This window comes from Girardinichthys multiradiatus, chromosome 13 (genome assembly GCF_021462225.1).
Source record: "Girardinichthys multiradiatus isolate DD_20200921_A chromosome 13, DD_fGirMul_XY1, whole genome shotgun sequence".
In the NCBI taxonomy this organism is placed as follows: Eukaryota; Metazoa; Chordata; class Actinopteri; order Cyprinodontiformes; family Goodeidae; genus Girardinichthys; species Girardinichthys multiradiatus.
This window is the reverse complement of record NC_061806.1, coordinates 39,049,640-39,064,925: the sequence shown is the minus strand read 5'-3', so window position 1 is coordinate 39,064,925 and position 15,286 is coordinate 39,049,640. Positions and strand designations below refer to the sequence as shown.

General features: G+C 41.3%; 1 protein-coding gene across 2 annotated transcripts in view; it reads right to left on the bottom strand.

Moving 5' to 3' along the window:
* LOC124879941 (dolichyl-diphosphooligosaccharide--protein glycosyltransferase subunit STT3B) overlaps positions 1 to 15,286 on the bottom strand; it is a 195,358-nt gene that overhangs the window by 140,098 nt on the left and 39,974 nt on the right. The window lies entirely within an intron of this gene.

The following is a 15,286-nucleotide window of genomic DNA, read 5'->3' as shown; positions in this document are numbered from 1 at the left end:
CAATAGATAAATAGATAAATTGTGGCTGGAAGTGATTGAAAATAAACGATCATCTGCTGCATAGATGGGCTCCATTAACCTAGAATAACTTGTTAAATTATTACTTATTAGCTAGCTAATTAATTACTTAATATTCTAAATCTGTCTGATGAAATGTTTTTGTTTTTTTACAAAACAGAGCCCAATTGACATATTACAATTTAAACCACGTGTCTGAGAAACAAATCACCACCTGGATTAATTAAATAAACTACATGGATTATTATGTCTCAGATGGCAAAAGGTTATTAAACCCTAACTGATGCAGTGAGTGGCTTCTCATTTCCTAACCAACCATGTCAACAGGCACATCCTGTGGTTGTTCAAAGGATGTTAGTCTGTTTCAAACCTAAAATACTTGCGTGTATCAAGCAAAGAAAACATCTATGGAATTTTACTGAAACTACTAACAATGGATTAAGAACTGTTCAACCAGAAAGACACTCGGAGGAACCAGTTTCTTTGCAGAAGAAATGTGGCTGGAGAAAAATTCCTGAATAAAATAAGTTACGATAGACTAACTTGTTACAGCTGCTCTTAGTAACACACAAGTCGGGTGCAAATAGTTATGAAAAAACGTGCAATCAAAGAAGTACAAGGCAAATGTGCAAAAACAAGTAGTAATAATAGAATGAAATAAAAATAAAATAAAATGACTTATGTACAGTAAAAAGTGGAGGTCATTTGTGCTAAAGTGAGAATAATTGTAGGTACAAATACAGCGGTTGATGCACTAGTTATTATACGGTAGAATTAAACAGTCAGACGGCAGTGGTGATGAAGGACCTGGGGTAGCGCTCCTTCCTGCACTGAGGGTGTCTCAGTCGGCCCTCAATGAGGCTGCCAAGTGGTCAGCCCAGGACAGAGCTGGCCCTGCTAACCAACTTGTTCAGTCTCTCTTCTGTCCCGCTTTGTGCTGCCTGGGGCCCAGCAGATGACAGTGCAGAGGATGGCAGAGACTACCACAGAATCATAAAAAGTCCTGAGCAAAGGCCTACACACTCCAAAGAACCACAGTCTCCTCAGAAAGTGGAGGCGGCTCTGGACCTTCTTGTACAGGACCATTGGTGTTTTGGAACCAGTCCAGTTTATTGTTGAGGTGAACACCCAAGTACTTAAAAATTCAATTCAATTAAAAAAAAGGTCAACTGTCTCAATGTCCTCCCACTGGATGTTCACTGGTGAGTGAGGTGGTGTCCTTCTCCTGAAGTCTATCATCATCTCCTTTGTCTTACTGGTGTTCAAGTACAAGTGGTTGAGCTCACACCAGTCCACAAAGTATTGATCAGTATCGACAACACTTTAAGATTTGGTGAAATCAAATTATAAAAATTCAAACAGCAAATCTCATGGCTGTTTTTAATATTGAAAGAGCATTTCCACAAACACACAATGTAAAAAGAACTCATGGGATTAAGACCAAACAGCTGTGCAGCCTTAAGAAAACCATCGAGTAGCAAGGCTTATTGAGAAAAAAGGTCAAATTTCCTAAGGAGCATAAAGATTAGACTCTGGAGCAATAGTAGGGCATGCGGTCTGATGAGTCCAGATTTACCTTCTTCCCTGTGCATAAGTTGACGCACCATCATGCTTAGTGCCTAACCTAGATCATGGCACTGCCCTCACAGGCTTGTATGGTAGGCATTATTTGAAGACATATTGTTGCTGAACTTAGAACTGAGGTCATGAATACTATGTGAATATACTGAATGGTCAGGTTATTCCATTAATAATTGTTCTTCCCTGAAGGCATAGGAATATTCCAAGATGACAATGTCAGGATTCTTTAGGTTCAATTCCTGCAAGAGTCTGGGACATAATTTTCACATATGGACATATGGATTGGCAACCACAGAGTCCAGACCTTGGCCCCATTATGAATCTTTGGGATGCGATTAAGAGAAATCTGCACAGTCTTCCGATGCTCCCATCATCTCTACAACATTTGACATTTTTTTGGATGGGAATGTATAACTTTACTCAAAGGTACCTACAGAATTTTTTCAAAAGTGTTAGCCAAATGGGGGCTGCTGATTATCTTGGGTGGACCACCAAAACTTAAAGTCATAAAAGAATTAAAGGGCCTTTATTATACTGAGATCATGTGTGTGGTGTGGGGGGCACGCAGGGGTAAAGTGTGTGACCCATATACAGAGATTAGAGTTCTCGAAGAAGTGGTCACGAGTCCCAGCCCTGTTTTCTCTTAAAATGGGGCATGGACATTGCACATTACCAAGATATGTTAAATAAATCTATTGGAAAATAATTTGACCAAATAAAAATAAAAAATCCTTACAAAATAACACTGATTTGTCTATAATTTACTTTCTAATTAAGAAATCCACATAGCTTCCAAATATAAGTTGCCTTGCTGTTGACATCAATAGGCAGGTGTGTGAAGATGAATTGTCTCCGTGAGAGCAATATTTCTGTAGCTCGTGGATGTTCAGGAGTGAGTGGCGAAGAGGTAAGAAAGACTGATGTGTTTCATCATCCTGTGTCCCACAGCAAAGACAACAACCCCACCATTCATCAATCTCTGAACGTTTTTATTGAGCTGAAACATTTTTTTCTGGCATTTCAGATAAATGCCTAAGTTTTAAAGCTGCTGGCCAGATCGTAAACCACTCAAACTCACTTTTGACATAGATTGTCACCATTAAACTAACATGTCATTGTCATTTTGTCTTGCTATTTTGTTGTAAATGATATAGTCAAGATAAAACATACCCTCCCAACATTTAGCTTCCAGGGGTCCATACCTTTTATGACATCACAGGTGGCATAAAGCCCCTGTCCTCATTGTTCTTTATCTTGGAATAAAAAATGTATAAAGAAACTAATCAGACTTTTTTTTAAGTGTATTTGTAATTTTATTGTTTTTATTGATTTTCCTCCTTCAAAGGCGTTTCCCTGTGTTATGTTCAGCTAAAATTAAAGGTCTGAGCTGCATGCATGGATTTCAGGAAAGGCTGGCAACAATGAAAACGGTTTGTGAAGACGTTCAGAGCCCACTGCAACGGCTAATATTAATTATTGAAGATCTTTAACATTCATTCCGAGGTGATTTGTTGGAAAAACACCATGGAGGTATTTTTTTTCCCTGTCCCAACCATATTTCCTGCAGAACTGAAGCATCACCCACAACATCTGCTGAAAATAATCGCCAGGCCAACGCCGGGCACTCCATCTTTCTCTAACAGTCCAAAAACATAAATGTAAGGGTTAACTGATCTCTCTCAATTGCCCCTAGCTTTAAGTGCGTGCGTGGTTGGTGGTACTCTGTGTCTTTGCCTACACCTGCAGTACAACCTAAAGCATCTTCATTATTCTAATCAACTCTAGAGCGAAGAAGTAAGACTGTTGCAGACTGTCACTGTACTGTTCTATACAAGGTGACAAGGAGAATACAAATTTTCCTCACTGTATGAGAGGTCAATATGTACTGAAACCAACCCGTTGGACACATTTACACTGGAATAGAAACAGATTCAGACCAGTTAGAGATCTGTAGATGACTATTGGCATGATAACCGAGTCAAGCCCCAGTTCAAACACGTAAGGCCAATGTAACCTAAAAGCAGGGCAAATGCATAAGAATTTATGTTGAAATCTGTTAAAAGGGGATTGCCAGCAGAGTATTATCTAAAGCCAACAAAATATTCGATTCTTGTGCCTCTTATGATGCAACACACACAAATTTACGCAAAACATAACCTAAATCCCTAGTGCGCTTTCTAAGAACACATGTTGTGAAATCCTGCACTGGATATCCATCCTTCATTACCCAGTGGGGTTTTTATGTGACTGTATATTTTCTGGTGGGAAAAAATTTATATTATCTGTACACTCATCATAAACATTAATTCTGTACTTGTAATGCATCATACAACCATGAAGTACTGAGGCATTATTGATTTATCAGAGTTGTGATCCTGTCCCAACAGAAAAAGGAACAGTATTCCTACCCTCCCCTACAAAACTATTTGTTGTCATGCTGTGCAGCATCTTCAACTTTTTAGCTCGAGGACATAGAGGTGCTTTATGTGAAAGCAACTTTAGTGAATAGTACAGTGCTTTATCCTTTATACCAAGGACATACAGGTCCTTCTCAAAATATTAGCATATTGTGATAAAGTTCATTATTTTCCATAATGTAATGATGAAAATTTAACATTCATATATTTTAGATTCATTGCACACTAACTGAAATATTTCAGGTCTTTTATTGTCTTAATACGGATGATTTTGGCATACAGCTCATGAAAACCCAAAATTCCTATCTCACAAAATTAGCATATCATTAAAAGGGTCTCTAAACGAGCTATGAACCTAATCATCTGAATCAACGAGTTAACTCTAAACACCTGCAAAAGATTCCTGAGGCCTTTAAAACTCCCAGCCTGGTTCATCACTCAAAACCCCAATCATGGGTAAGACTGCCGACCTGACTGCTGTCCAGAAGGCCACTATTGACACCCTCAAGCAAGAGGGTAAGACACAGAAAGAAATTTCTGTACGAATAGGCTGTTCCCAGAGTGCTGTATCAAGGCACCTCAGTGGGAAGTCTGTGGGAAGGAAAAAGTGTGGCAGAAAACGCTGCACAACGAGAAGAGGTGACCGGACCCTGAGGAAGATTGTGGAGAAGGGCCGATTCCAGACCTTGGGGGACCTGCGGAAGCAGTGGACTGAGTCTGGAGTAGAAACATCCAGAGCCACCGTGCACAGGCGTGTGCAGGAAATGGGCTACAGGTGCCGCATTCCCCAGTCCTGGGCTACAGAGAAGCAGCACTGGACTGTTGCTCAGTGGTCCAAAGTACTTTTTTCGGATGAAAGCAAATTCTGCATGTCATTCGGAAATCAAGGTGCCAGAGTCTGGAGGAAGACTGGGGAGAAGGAAATGCCAAAATGCCAGAAGTCCAGTGTCAAGTACCCACAGTCAGTGATGGTCTGGGGTGCCGTGTCAGCTGCTGGTGTTGGTCCACTATGTTTTATCAAGGGCAGGGTCAATGCAGCTAGCTATCAGGAGATTTTGGAGCAGTTCATGCTTCCATCTGCTGAAAAGCTTTATGGAGATGAAGATTTCATTTTTCAGCACGACCTGACACCTGCTCACAGTGCCAAAACCACTGGTAAATGGTTTACTGACCATGGTATCACTGTGCTCAATTGGCCTGCCAACTCTCCTGACCTGAACCCCATAGAGAATCTGTGGGATATTGTGAAGAGAACGTTGAGAGACTCAAGACCCAACACTCTGGATGAGCTAAAGGCCGCTATCGAAGCATCCTGGGCCTCCATAAGACCTCAGTGCCACAGGCTGATTGCCTCCATGCCACGCCGCGTTGAAGCAGTCATTTCTGCAAAAGGATTCCCGACCAAGTATTGAGTGCATAACTGTACATGATTATTTGAAGGTTGACGTTTTTTGTATTAAAAACACTTTTCTTTTATTGGTCGGATGAAATATGCTAATTTTGTGAGATAGGAATTTTGGGTTTTCATGAGCTGTATGCCAAAATCATCCGTATTAAGACAATGAAAGACCTGAAATATTCCAGTTAGTGTGCAATGAATCTAAAATATATGAATGTTAAATTTTCATCATGACATTATGGAAAATAATGAACTTTATCACAATATGCTAATTTTTTGGGAAGGACCTGTATATGGGAAATGTCACCAAAGGAATAAAAAAAAAAAACATGCATCCTTTTAAACATACAGCAGCAGTTATAAATGCCCTCGCTGACCTCAAAAACTTTGAGACTGAAAATGAAGGCCATGATTCGTGTATATGTGGCTAAAATAAAAGTTTAGAGTACAGCCTCAACCTTGAGCCAGCTGAGATGGTTCAAGTCATTTGATCAGGCATGTCTTGAAGATATAAAAACTTGGATGACTTTAAATTGTTTGCTTCTAAATTCAGACAAGACAGAAGTTATCGTCTTTGGACTGGAGTCTTTAAAAAAGAAACTGCTTAGTCAATCACTTAACCTGGATGGCATTAAATTGACCTCCAGTAATAACGTAAAAAACCTTGGTGTTATTTTTGACTAGCACATGTCAGTTAAATCCCATATTTAACAGGTTTCTAGGATTTTCTTCTTTCACCTCCGGAACATTGCCAAAATTAGAAATATCCTATCCAGGAGTGACGCTGAAAAACTAGTCCATGCATTTGTTACTTCAAGGCTGGACTATTGTAATTCTTTACTATCAGGATGTCCACAAAATGCAGTTAAAAGCCTTCAGCTGATTCAAAATGTTGCAGCAAGAGTTCTGATGAAAATTAAAAGAGAGATCATATTTCTCCTACTTTAGCTTCCCTTCATTGGCTCCCTGTTAAATCCAGAATATAATTTAAAATTCTCCTCCTCACATATAAAAAGCCTTTAATGATCTACAGGGGTTGGACAATGAAACTGAAACACCTGGTTTTAGACCACAATAATTTATTAGTATGGTGTAGGGCCTCCTTTTGCGGCCAACACAGCGTCAATTCATCTTGAGAATGACATATACAAGTCCTGCACAGTGGTCAGAGGGATTTTAAGCCATTCTTCTTGCAGGATAATGGCCAGGTCACTACGTGATACTGGTGGAGGAAAACGTTTCCTGACTCGCTCCTCCAAAACACCCCAAAGTGGCTCAATAATATTTAGATCTGGTGACTGTGCAGGCCATGGGAGATGTTCAACTTCACTTTCATGTTCATCAAACCAATCTTTAACCAGTCTTGCTGTGTTTATTGGTGCATTGTCATCCTGATATACGGCACCGCCTTCAGGATAAAATGTTTGAACCATTGGATGCACATGGTCCTCAGGAATGGTTCGGTAGTCCTTGGCAGTGACGCGCCCATCTAGCACAAGTATTGGGCCAAGGGAATGCCATGATATGGCAGCCCAAACCATCACTGATCCACCCCCATGCTTCACTCTGGGCATGCAACAGTCTGCGTGGTACGCCTCTTTGGAGCTTCTCCACAACATAACTCTCCTGGATGTGGGGAAAACAGTAAAGGTGGAATCAACAGAGAACAATACATGTTTCACATTGTCTACAGCCCAAGATTTGCGCTCCTTGCACCATTGAAATCGACGTTTGGCATTGGCATGAGTGACCAAAGGTTTGGCTATAGCAGCTCGGCTGTGTATATTAACCCTGTGGAGCTCCCGACAGACAGTTCTAGTAGAAACAGGAGAGTTGAGGTGCACATTTAATTCTGCCGTGATTTGGGCAGCCGTGGTTTTATGTTTTTTGGATACAATCCGGGTTAGCACCCGAACATCCCTTTCAGACAGCTTCCTCTTGCGTCCTTAGTTAATCCTGTTGGATGTGGTTCGTCCTTCTTGGTGGTATGCTGACATTACCCTGGATACCGTGGCTCTTGATACATCACAAAGACTTGCTGTCTTGGTCACAGATGCGCCAGCAAGACGTGCACCAACAATTTGTCCTCTTTTGAACTCTGGTATGTCACCCATAATGTTGTGTGCATTTCAATATTTTCAGCAAAACTGTGCCCTTACCCTGCTAATTGAACCTTCACACTCTGCTCTTACTGGTGCAATGTGCAATCAATAAAGACTGGCTACCAGGCTGGTCCAATTTAGCCATGAAACCTCCCACACTAAAATGACAAGTGTTTCAGTTTCATTGTCCAACCCCTGTAGCTCCATCATACATCAGAGATCTGATTGTTCCATATGTTCCTAACAGAGCACTTCATTCTCAGGCTGCAGGTTTACTGGTGGTTCCTAGAGTCTCTAGAAGTAGAATGGGAGGCAGATCCTTTAGTTATCAGGCTCCTCTCCTGTGGAAACAGCTCCCGGTTGTTGTCCGTGAGGCAGACACCCTGTCTACTTTCAAGGCTAGGCTTAAAACTTTCCTTTTTGATAAAGCTTATAGTTAGAGTGGCTTAGTTTATCAGGGAGGGAGCCTTCCTCCCTCCCTATTGGTTGGAGTAAGGGGGAGTCAGGTTTAGCCTAAACCGGCTCAGTTATGGTTGAGGTGCAAACACACCCTCCATTTCTGCTACCTGTATGACCCCTTCTCTTTTCCAATGGTTATAATCAGTTAGACAGAGAGAGGTATCTCAATCCTTGAGGTTTTTAGTATAACAATGACCATCAGTGGGACCCTTTGTGGGGTTCCTTTTGACGACATTGTTGTAAATAAGCGCCGTTTACCTAAATAATCTGAACTGAAACTATCTGTGTAGTTATGCTGCTATAGGCTTAGGCTGCTGGAGGACATAATGACCACTTTCACCCTCTTCGCTACATTCTCACACTACTCTCCAATTTTGCATTATTTGCTGTTATTTCAGCTGTTAACCTTGTTCTCTCCATTCTCTTCCTAGAAGGTACACCTGGCCTGGCTCTGTGTCTACCTGTGACACCTTTCTGGAGAGGGGAATTGTCCGAGCTTCTGCTGGCAACAACTTAATGCTCACCCTCTACCGATGATCCACATAGCCCTGTCTTTTAGTGTTTAACCCTTTCTCTCTCCTAGACATGGCGATTGACTGAGCTTAACTGTAACAAACTCTATGTGTTCTCTTTCAGACTCTAACCTTGAAAACTGGCTCAGAGTTTATCTGTTCTTTCTTTCTAGATGAAACGACTAAAGGAGCTACATCCATTAACATTTACTTTTCCTTCCCATAGAAAGTACTTCCGGATCAGTGCTTCTGTGTTCTTTTTGTGTCTCTGCTCTGTTCTCTCAAACCCCCAGTCGGTCGTGGCAGATGGCCGCTCACACTGAGCCTGGTTCTGCTGGAGGTTTCTTCCTGTTAAAAGGGAGTTTTTCCTCTCCACTGTCGCTACATGCATGCTCAGTATGAGGGATTGCTGCAAAGTCAACGCCAGTGACTGTCCACTGTCTCTACATGCTCATCCAGGAGGAGTGAATGCTGCAAGTCACTGACTGGATGCAATCTGCTGGGTTTCCTTAGACAGAAAAAGTTTTTATCCAATTTGAATAAATAACTAACTCTGACTGCACTGTTCAATGGTTAGGACTAATTGGAATGTATGAACCTGACTGTTGTGAAGTGCCTTGAGACAACATGTGTTGTGAATTGGCGCTATATAAATAAACTGAATTGAATTGAATCAGGATGTTGCCCTCAGAGGGGTTTTTCAGGCAGACATTGGTGGAGAGACTGTGTGTTGCAAAACGTTTGATACCTGTTTTCACATTTTGTCATAATATAGCCACAAACCTCAGTGTCATTTACTGGCATTTTATGTGACAAACAGGAAGTATTGCATACATGTGAAGTCAAAAGGGGAGGATCAGTGTTTTTAAAAATGTTTTGCAAATAAAGTGCTGAATAGTTGGGCATGCAGTTGATGTTCCTAAATAAAATCCAATGCAATCATGTGCCTTCAGATGTCCACCTGTGTGTATGTTATTCTCCGTATAAATCCAGCTGTTGTATGAAAGCCTCAGGTTTGTTAGAGAACATTAGAAAACAAACAGCATCATCAAGTCCAAGGGACACAGCGGACATCTCAGGGAAAAAGTTGTGTAGAAGTTAAAAGAGCAGGGTTAAATTGTGAAACAACAATCCAAGCTTTGAACAACTCACAGATCACAGCTCATCTGAAAATGAAATGAGTATGACACAACTGCAAACCACTGCTGAGGGCCATAAAAAGTCTTCTCTCCAGTTTGCTACAAGCCACGTATGTTAATGTCAAAATATATTAAGATAAATACAGGATGATGCTGCAAAACTTGTTATGGATGCAGATGAGATGATATAACGGTGGTAGAGACAATTCCTAAAACACCTGCAGCTGTAATTGCAGCAAAAAGGGGTTCTACAGTGTATTGCTATAGGGGACCGAATACAGATCCACTCCACACTTTTTTGATTGTTTTTATATAGAACCCTTTGCGGTGATGTATGGTTTTTGTCATTTTTTTACATTACAGCCTCAAAATGTAACATGTGAAAAAGTTGAAGGGGTACCCCCCCCAAACTTGTAACCTCTGCATCATATGGGATGGATGGATGGACAAATTGACAAATGGACAGATGATGTACACTCAAAGCACTGAGGATTGAGGATTATTTGGTTTGAAATCCTTCTAAAATGTTCCCAAATTCCCATTTGTACTGTGCACCGTCATTATGTAGAGTTTCCATTTCATCCATAAGACCATCATTTTAAAATGCAAATTGGATACCCATGATTAGATGGGAGATTGAGCCAGAGTTAACAAAGCAGTGGATCTACGCTGCCTTCTACAGAGACAATGAGGCAATAAGAACAAGATCAAAATAAAGATTTGGAGAGATGGGGAGATCTCTGGATAACAAAGGAAAGTCATGGGTGATGATTATAAAAACTCATGGGAGTCATCACTGATGGGAGAATAGATGGTGGGGCAGATATAGATAAGCATTTTAGGTTCAAAGAGGGATCACAAGTTGAATCTCAGTAAATACAAACAATCACATGCATAAGCCTCAGTTGGAAGTACAAGACAGTCAGCAGAGAGCGAAACATGTGTTTTACAAATACATGTAATCCAACAAAGATATTAACAGACAAATGCTGATGATTGCATCCCTGTGTGGGCATGCAACAATGTGTTTATGTGTGCATATACAGGGGTTGGACAATGAAACTGAAACACCTGTCATTTTAGTGTGGGAGGTTTCATGGCTAAATTGGACCAGCCTGGTAGCCAGTCTTCATTGATTGCACATTGCACCAGTAAGAGCAGAGTGTGAAGGTTCAATTAGCAGGGTAAGAGCACAGTTTTGCTCAAAATATTGAAATGCACACAACATTATGGGTGACATACCAGAGTTCAAAAGAGGACAAATTGTTGGTGCACGTCTTGCTGGCGCATCTGTGACCAAGACAGCAAGTCTTTGTGATGTATCAAGAGCCACGGTATCCAGGGTAATGTCAGCATATCACCAAGAAGGACGAAACACATCCAACAGGATTAACTGTGGATGCAAGAGGAAGCTGTCTGAAAGGGATGTTCGGGTGCTAACCCGGATTGTATCCAAAAAACATAAAACCACGGCTGCCCAAATCACAGCAGAATTAAATGTGCACCTCAACTCTCTTGTTTCCACCAGAACTGTCCGTCAGGAGCTCCACAGGGTCAATATACACGGCCGGGCTGCTATAGCCAAACCTTTGGTCACTTATGCCAATGCCAAACGTCGATTTCAATGGTGCAAGGAGCGCAAATCTTCGGCTGTGGACAATGTGAAACATGTATTGTTCTCTGATGAGTCCACCTTTACTGTTTTCCCCACATCTGGGAGAGTTACGGTGTGGAGAAGTCCCAAAGAAGCGTACCACCCAGACTGTTGCATGCCCAGAGTGAAGCATGGGGGTGGATCAGTGATGGTTTGGGCTGCCATATCATGGCATTCCCTTGGCCCAATACTTGTGCTAGATGGGCACGTCACTGCCAAGAACTACCGAACCATTCTTGACAACCATGTGCACCCAATGGTTCAAACATTGTATCCTGAATGCAGTGCACCAATACACACAGCAAGACAGGTGAAAGATTGGTTTGATGAACATGAAAGTGACCCCATGGCCTGCACAGTCACCAGATCTAAATATTATTGAGCTACTTTGGGGTGTTTTGGAGGAGCGAGTCAGGAAACGTTTTCCTCCACCAGTATCACGTAGTGACCTGGCCACTATCCTGCAAGAAGAATAGCTTAAAATCCCTCTGACCACTGTGCAGGACTTGTATATGTCATTCCCAAGACAAATTGACACTGTATTGGCTGCAAAAGGAGGCCCTACACCATACTAATAAATTATTGTGGTCTAAAACCAGGTGTTTCAGTTTCATTGTCCAACCCCTGTATATGCCCTGCACCTCTTCTCATTCATAAGTCAGAAGCCAGAGTCAGGAGCAGCACTACGGTTTGACACTTTCTACTCCACCTGCAAATTCTGAACTGACGACCTTTGAAGCAAACACAAATCAGACTGTGAAAATTGCTTTAGTCGGATCCATTGTCAAAAGGCCAGCCACCTCCTGATGAAAGCCAGCCAAAAAAGCGAGTTGTTGCCAGGCAAGGCAGCTTTGCTTTCCTCCATCTCTGAAGCCAGACTTCAGTGTTTGTGTTTGCCTTGAATTTTTTTCCCCTTAAGACAACAGAACAGATTTGCCATGTTTGCTTTGCGTTCTCAGACATCTACATTTTTATCAAGCCAAAACCAAGTCCTGCAGCAGAAGTAAAGTCTTAAGAAGCCAGAAATGAATTATTCTCCCCTATAATTTTGTTTGTTTTGATTGCTTGTTGAAATACCAAGCAGGGAGAAAGACATTATAGCAGATGGGGAATATCTGAATTAAAAAAAGGAAAAACATCTGTGAAGGCAGCAAAGGCTGTATTTATTTCTCTCAAAATACAAAAAATGCTCAAAATCACTTGGTAAGTTGTGCATATTATGTAACCATAGTAGAAAAAGATGATTCCTCTCTAAATAGTGAGCATACGTATCAAAAGGAGAGTCTATTCTCACATTTGCATTAAGTGAATATACACTTTTGGGTTCAATTTCACAATCGACACCCTGGCATGATTACTGCCAGACCTGTATCATGAAATAGGGTAAACGATCTCAAACATCAACACATCATGAACAGATCTAAAGAAACAAAGTCATTCACACCAATCAGTCTAGAAAGAGTTACATATACATTTCTCAAGACTCTTGAGCTCACATGCACCACAGTGAGAGCCATTATCCATAGATGGAGAAAACATGCAACAGTTGTGCACGATCCCAGAGAGCAAATCACTGACTTATTCAGGAGGTTACAAAAGAACCCAGAACACCTAAAGTTCCAAGGTGAAGACAACTAAACAGAAAGAACACAAAGGTCTGGCTTATTTGTGCAAAAATAACATCTTAATAATCCGTTAGACTTGTGGGATATTTTGTTGACTTAAAATTGGAACTTTTTGAAGGTGTCCATTCCTAAAACAGCATTTCAGAAAAGAAATCTACTTAAAAATGTAGGATTGTCATGTCCTGGATGACTGTAAATCTACACTAGCATATCCACAGTTAAATTAGAGCAGGTTGTCCTGGTTCAGACCACCACCATGTTTAAATATAAACCCTCATGGACAATTTGGAGCCATCAGTTAACAACCTCAAGCTTGAGCGATGAAAGACAATGATCCAAAGCAAACCAGCAAGCTCACCTCTAAATGGCTCGAAATACAAGATGGATTCAGACATTTTTTGGAGTGGCCTAGTCAAAGTCCGGGCTTAAATCCAATTGAGACGTTGTGGCATGACCCTAAATACAGGTCCTTCTCAAAATATTAGCATATTGTGATAAAGTTAATTATTTTCCATAATGTAATGATGAAAATTTAACATTCATATATTTTAGATTCATTGCACACTAACTGAAATATTTCAGGTCTTTTATTGTCTTAATACGGATGATTTTGGCATACAGCTCATGAAAACCCAAAATTCCTATCTCACAAAATTAGCATATCATTAAAAGGGTCTCTAAACGAGCTATGAACCTAATCATCTGAATCAACGAGTTAACTCTAAACACCTGCAAAAGATTCCTGAGGCCTTTAAAACTCCCAGCCTGGTTCATCACTCAAAACCCCAATCATGGGTAAGACTGCCGACCTGACTGCTGTCCAGAAGGCCACTATTGACACCCTCAAGCAAGAGGGTAAGACACAGAAAGAAATTTCTGAACGAATAGGCTGTTCCCAGAGTGCTGTATCAAGGCACCTCAGTGGGAAGTCTGTGGGAAGGAAAAGGTGTGGCAGAAAACGCTGCACAACGAGAAGAGGTGACCGGACCCTGAGGAAGATTGTGGAGAAGGGCCGATTCCAGACCTTGGGGGACCTGCGGACGCAGTGGACTGAGTCTGGAGTAGAAACATCCAGAGCCACCGTGCACAGGCGTGTGCAGGAAATGGGCTACAGGTGCCGCATTCCCCAGGTCAAGCCACTTTTGAACCAGAAACAGCGGCAGAAGCGCCTGACCTGGGCTACAGAGAAGCAGCACTGGACTGTTGCTCAGTGGTACAAAGTACTTTTTTTGGATGAAAGCAAATTCTGCATGTCATTCAGAAATCAAGGTGCCAGAGTCTGGAGGAAGACTGGGGAGAAGGAAATGCCAAAATGCCAGAAGTCCAGTGTCAAGTACCCACAGTCAGTGATGGTCTGGGGTGCCGTGTCAGCTGCTGGTGTTGGTCCACTGTGTTTTATCAAGGGCAGGGTCAATGCAGCTAGCTATCAGGAGATTTTGGAGCACTTCATGCTTCCATCTGCTGAAAAGCTTTATGGAGATGAAGATTTCATTTTTCAGCACGACCTGGCACCTGCTCACAGTGCCAAAACCACTGGTAAATGGTTTACTGACCATGGTATCACCGGGCTCAATTGGCCTGCCAACTCTCCTGACCTGAACCCCATAGAGAATCTGTGGGATATTGCGAAGAGAACGTTGAGAGACTCAAGACCCAACACTCTGGATGAGCTAAAGGCCGCTATCGAAGCATCCTGGGCCTCCATAAGACCTCAGCAGTGCCACAGGCTGATTGCCTCCATGCCACGCCGCATTGAAGCAGTCATTTCTGCCAAAGGATTCCTGACCAAGTATTGAGTGCATAACTGTACATGATTATTTGAAGGTTGACGTTTTTTGTATTAAAAACACTTTTCTTTTATTGGTCGGATGAAATATGCTAATTTTGTGAGATAGGAATGTTGGGTTTTCATGAGCTGTATGCCAAAATCATCCGTATTAAGACAATGAAAGACCTGAAATATTTCAGTTAGTGTGCAATGAATCTAAAATATATGAATGTTAAATTTTCATCATTACATTACGGAAAATAATTAACTTTATCACAATATGCTAATATTTTGAGAAGGACCTGTAGATGATACTATAAATTGTCTGATGTGGCCAACCAAAAGCAATTCTGCAAAGAACGGTGGACCAAATCGGTGGACCAAAAGTTTCAAAGTTATGTATATAAAGCCAAGTATTTATTTCCTGTTTGGGCAAGTTGACTTTGAGAGATTTTTTCATTTCAAATTAATCATTTGAAAAGTGCATTTTTTACTTGCTTAGGTTATTTTGAAATGTGTTTGTTGATCTGAAATATTTAGGTGTGACAAACAAAAAACCATGGGGCTGCCATTCTCAGGAATCATTGCAAGGCAGAAGAGCAAGTTGATTGA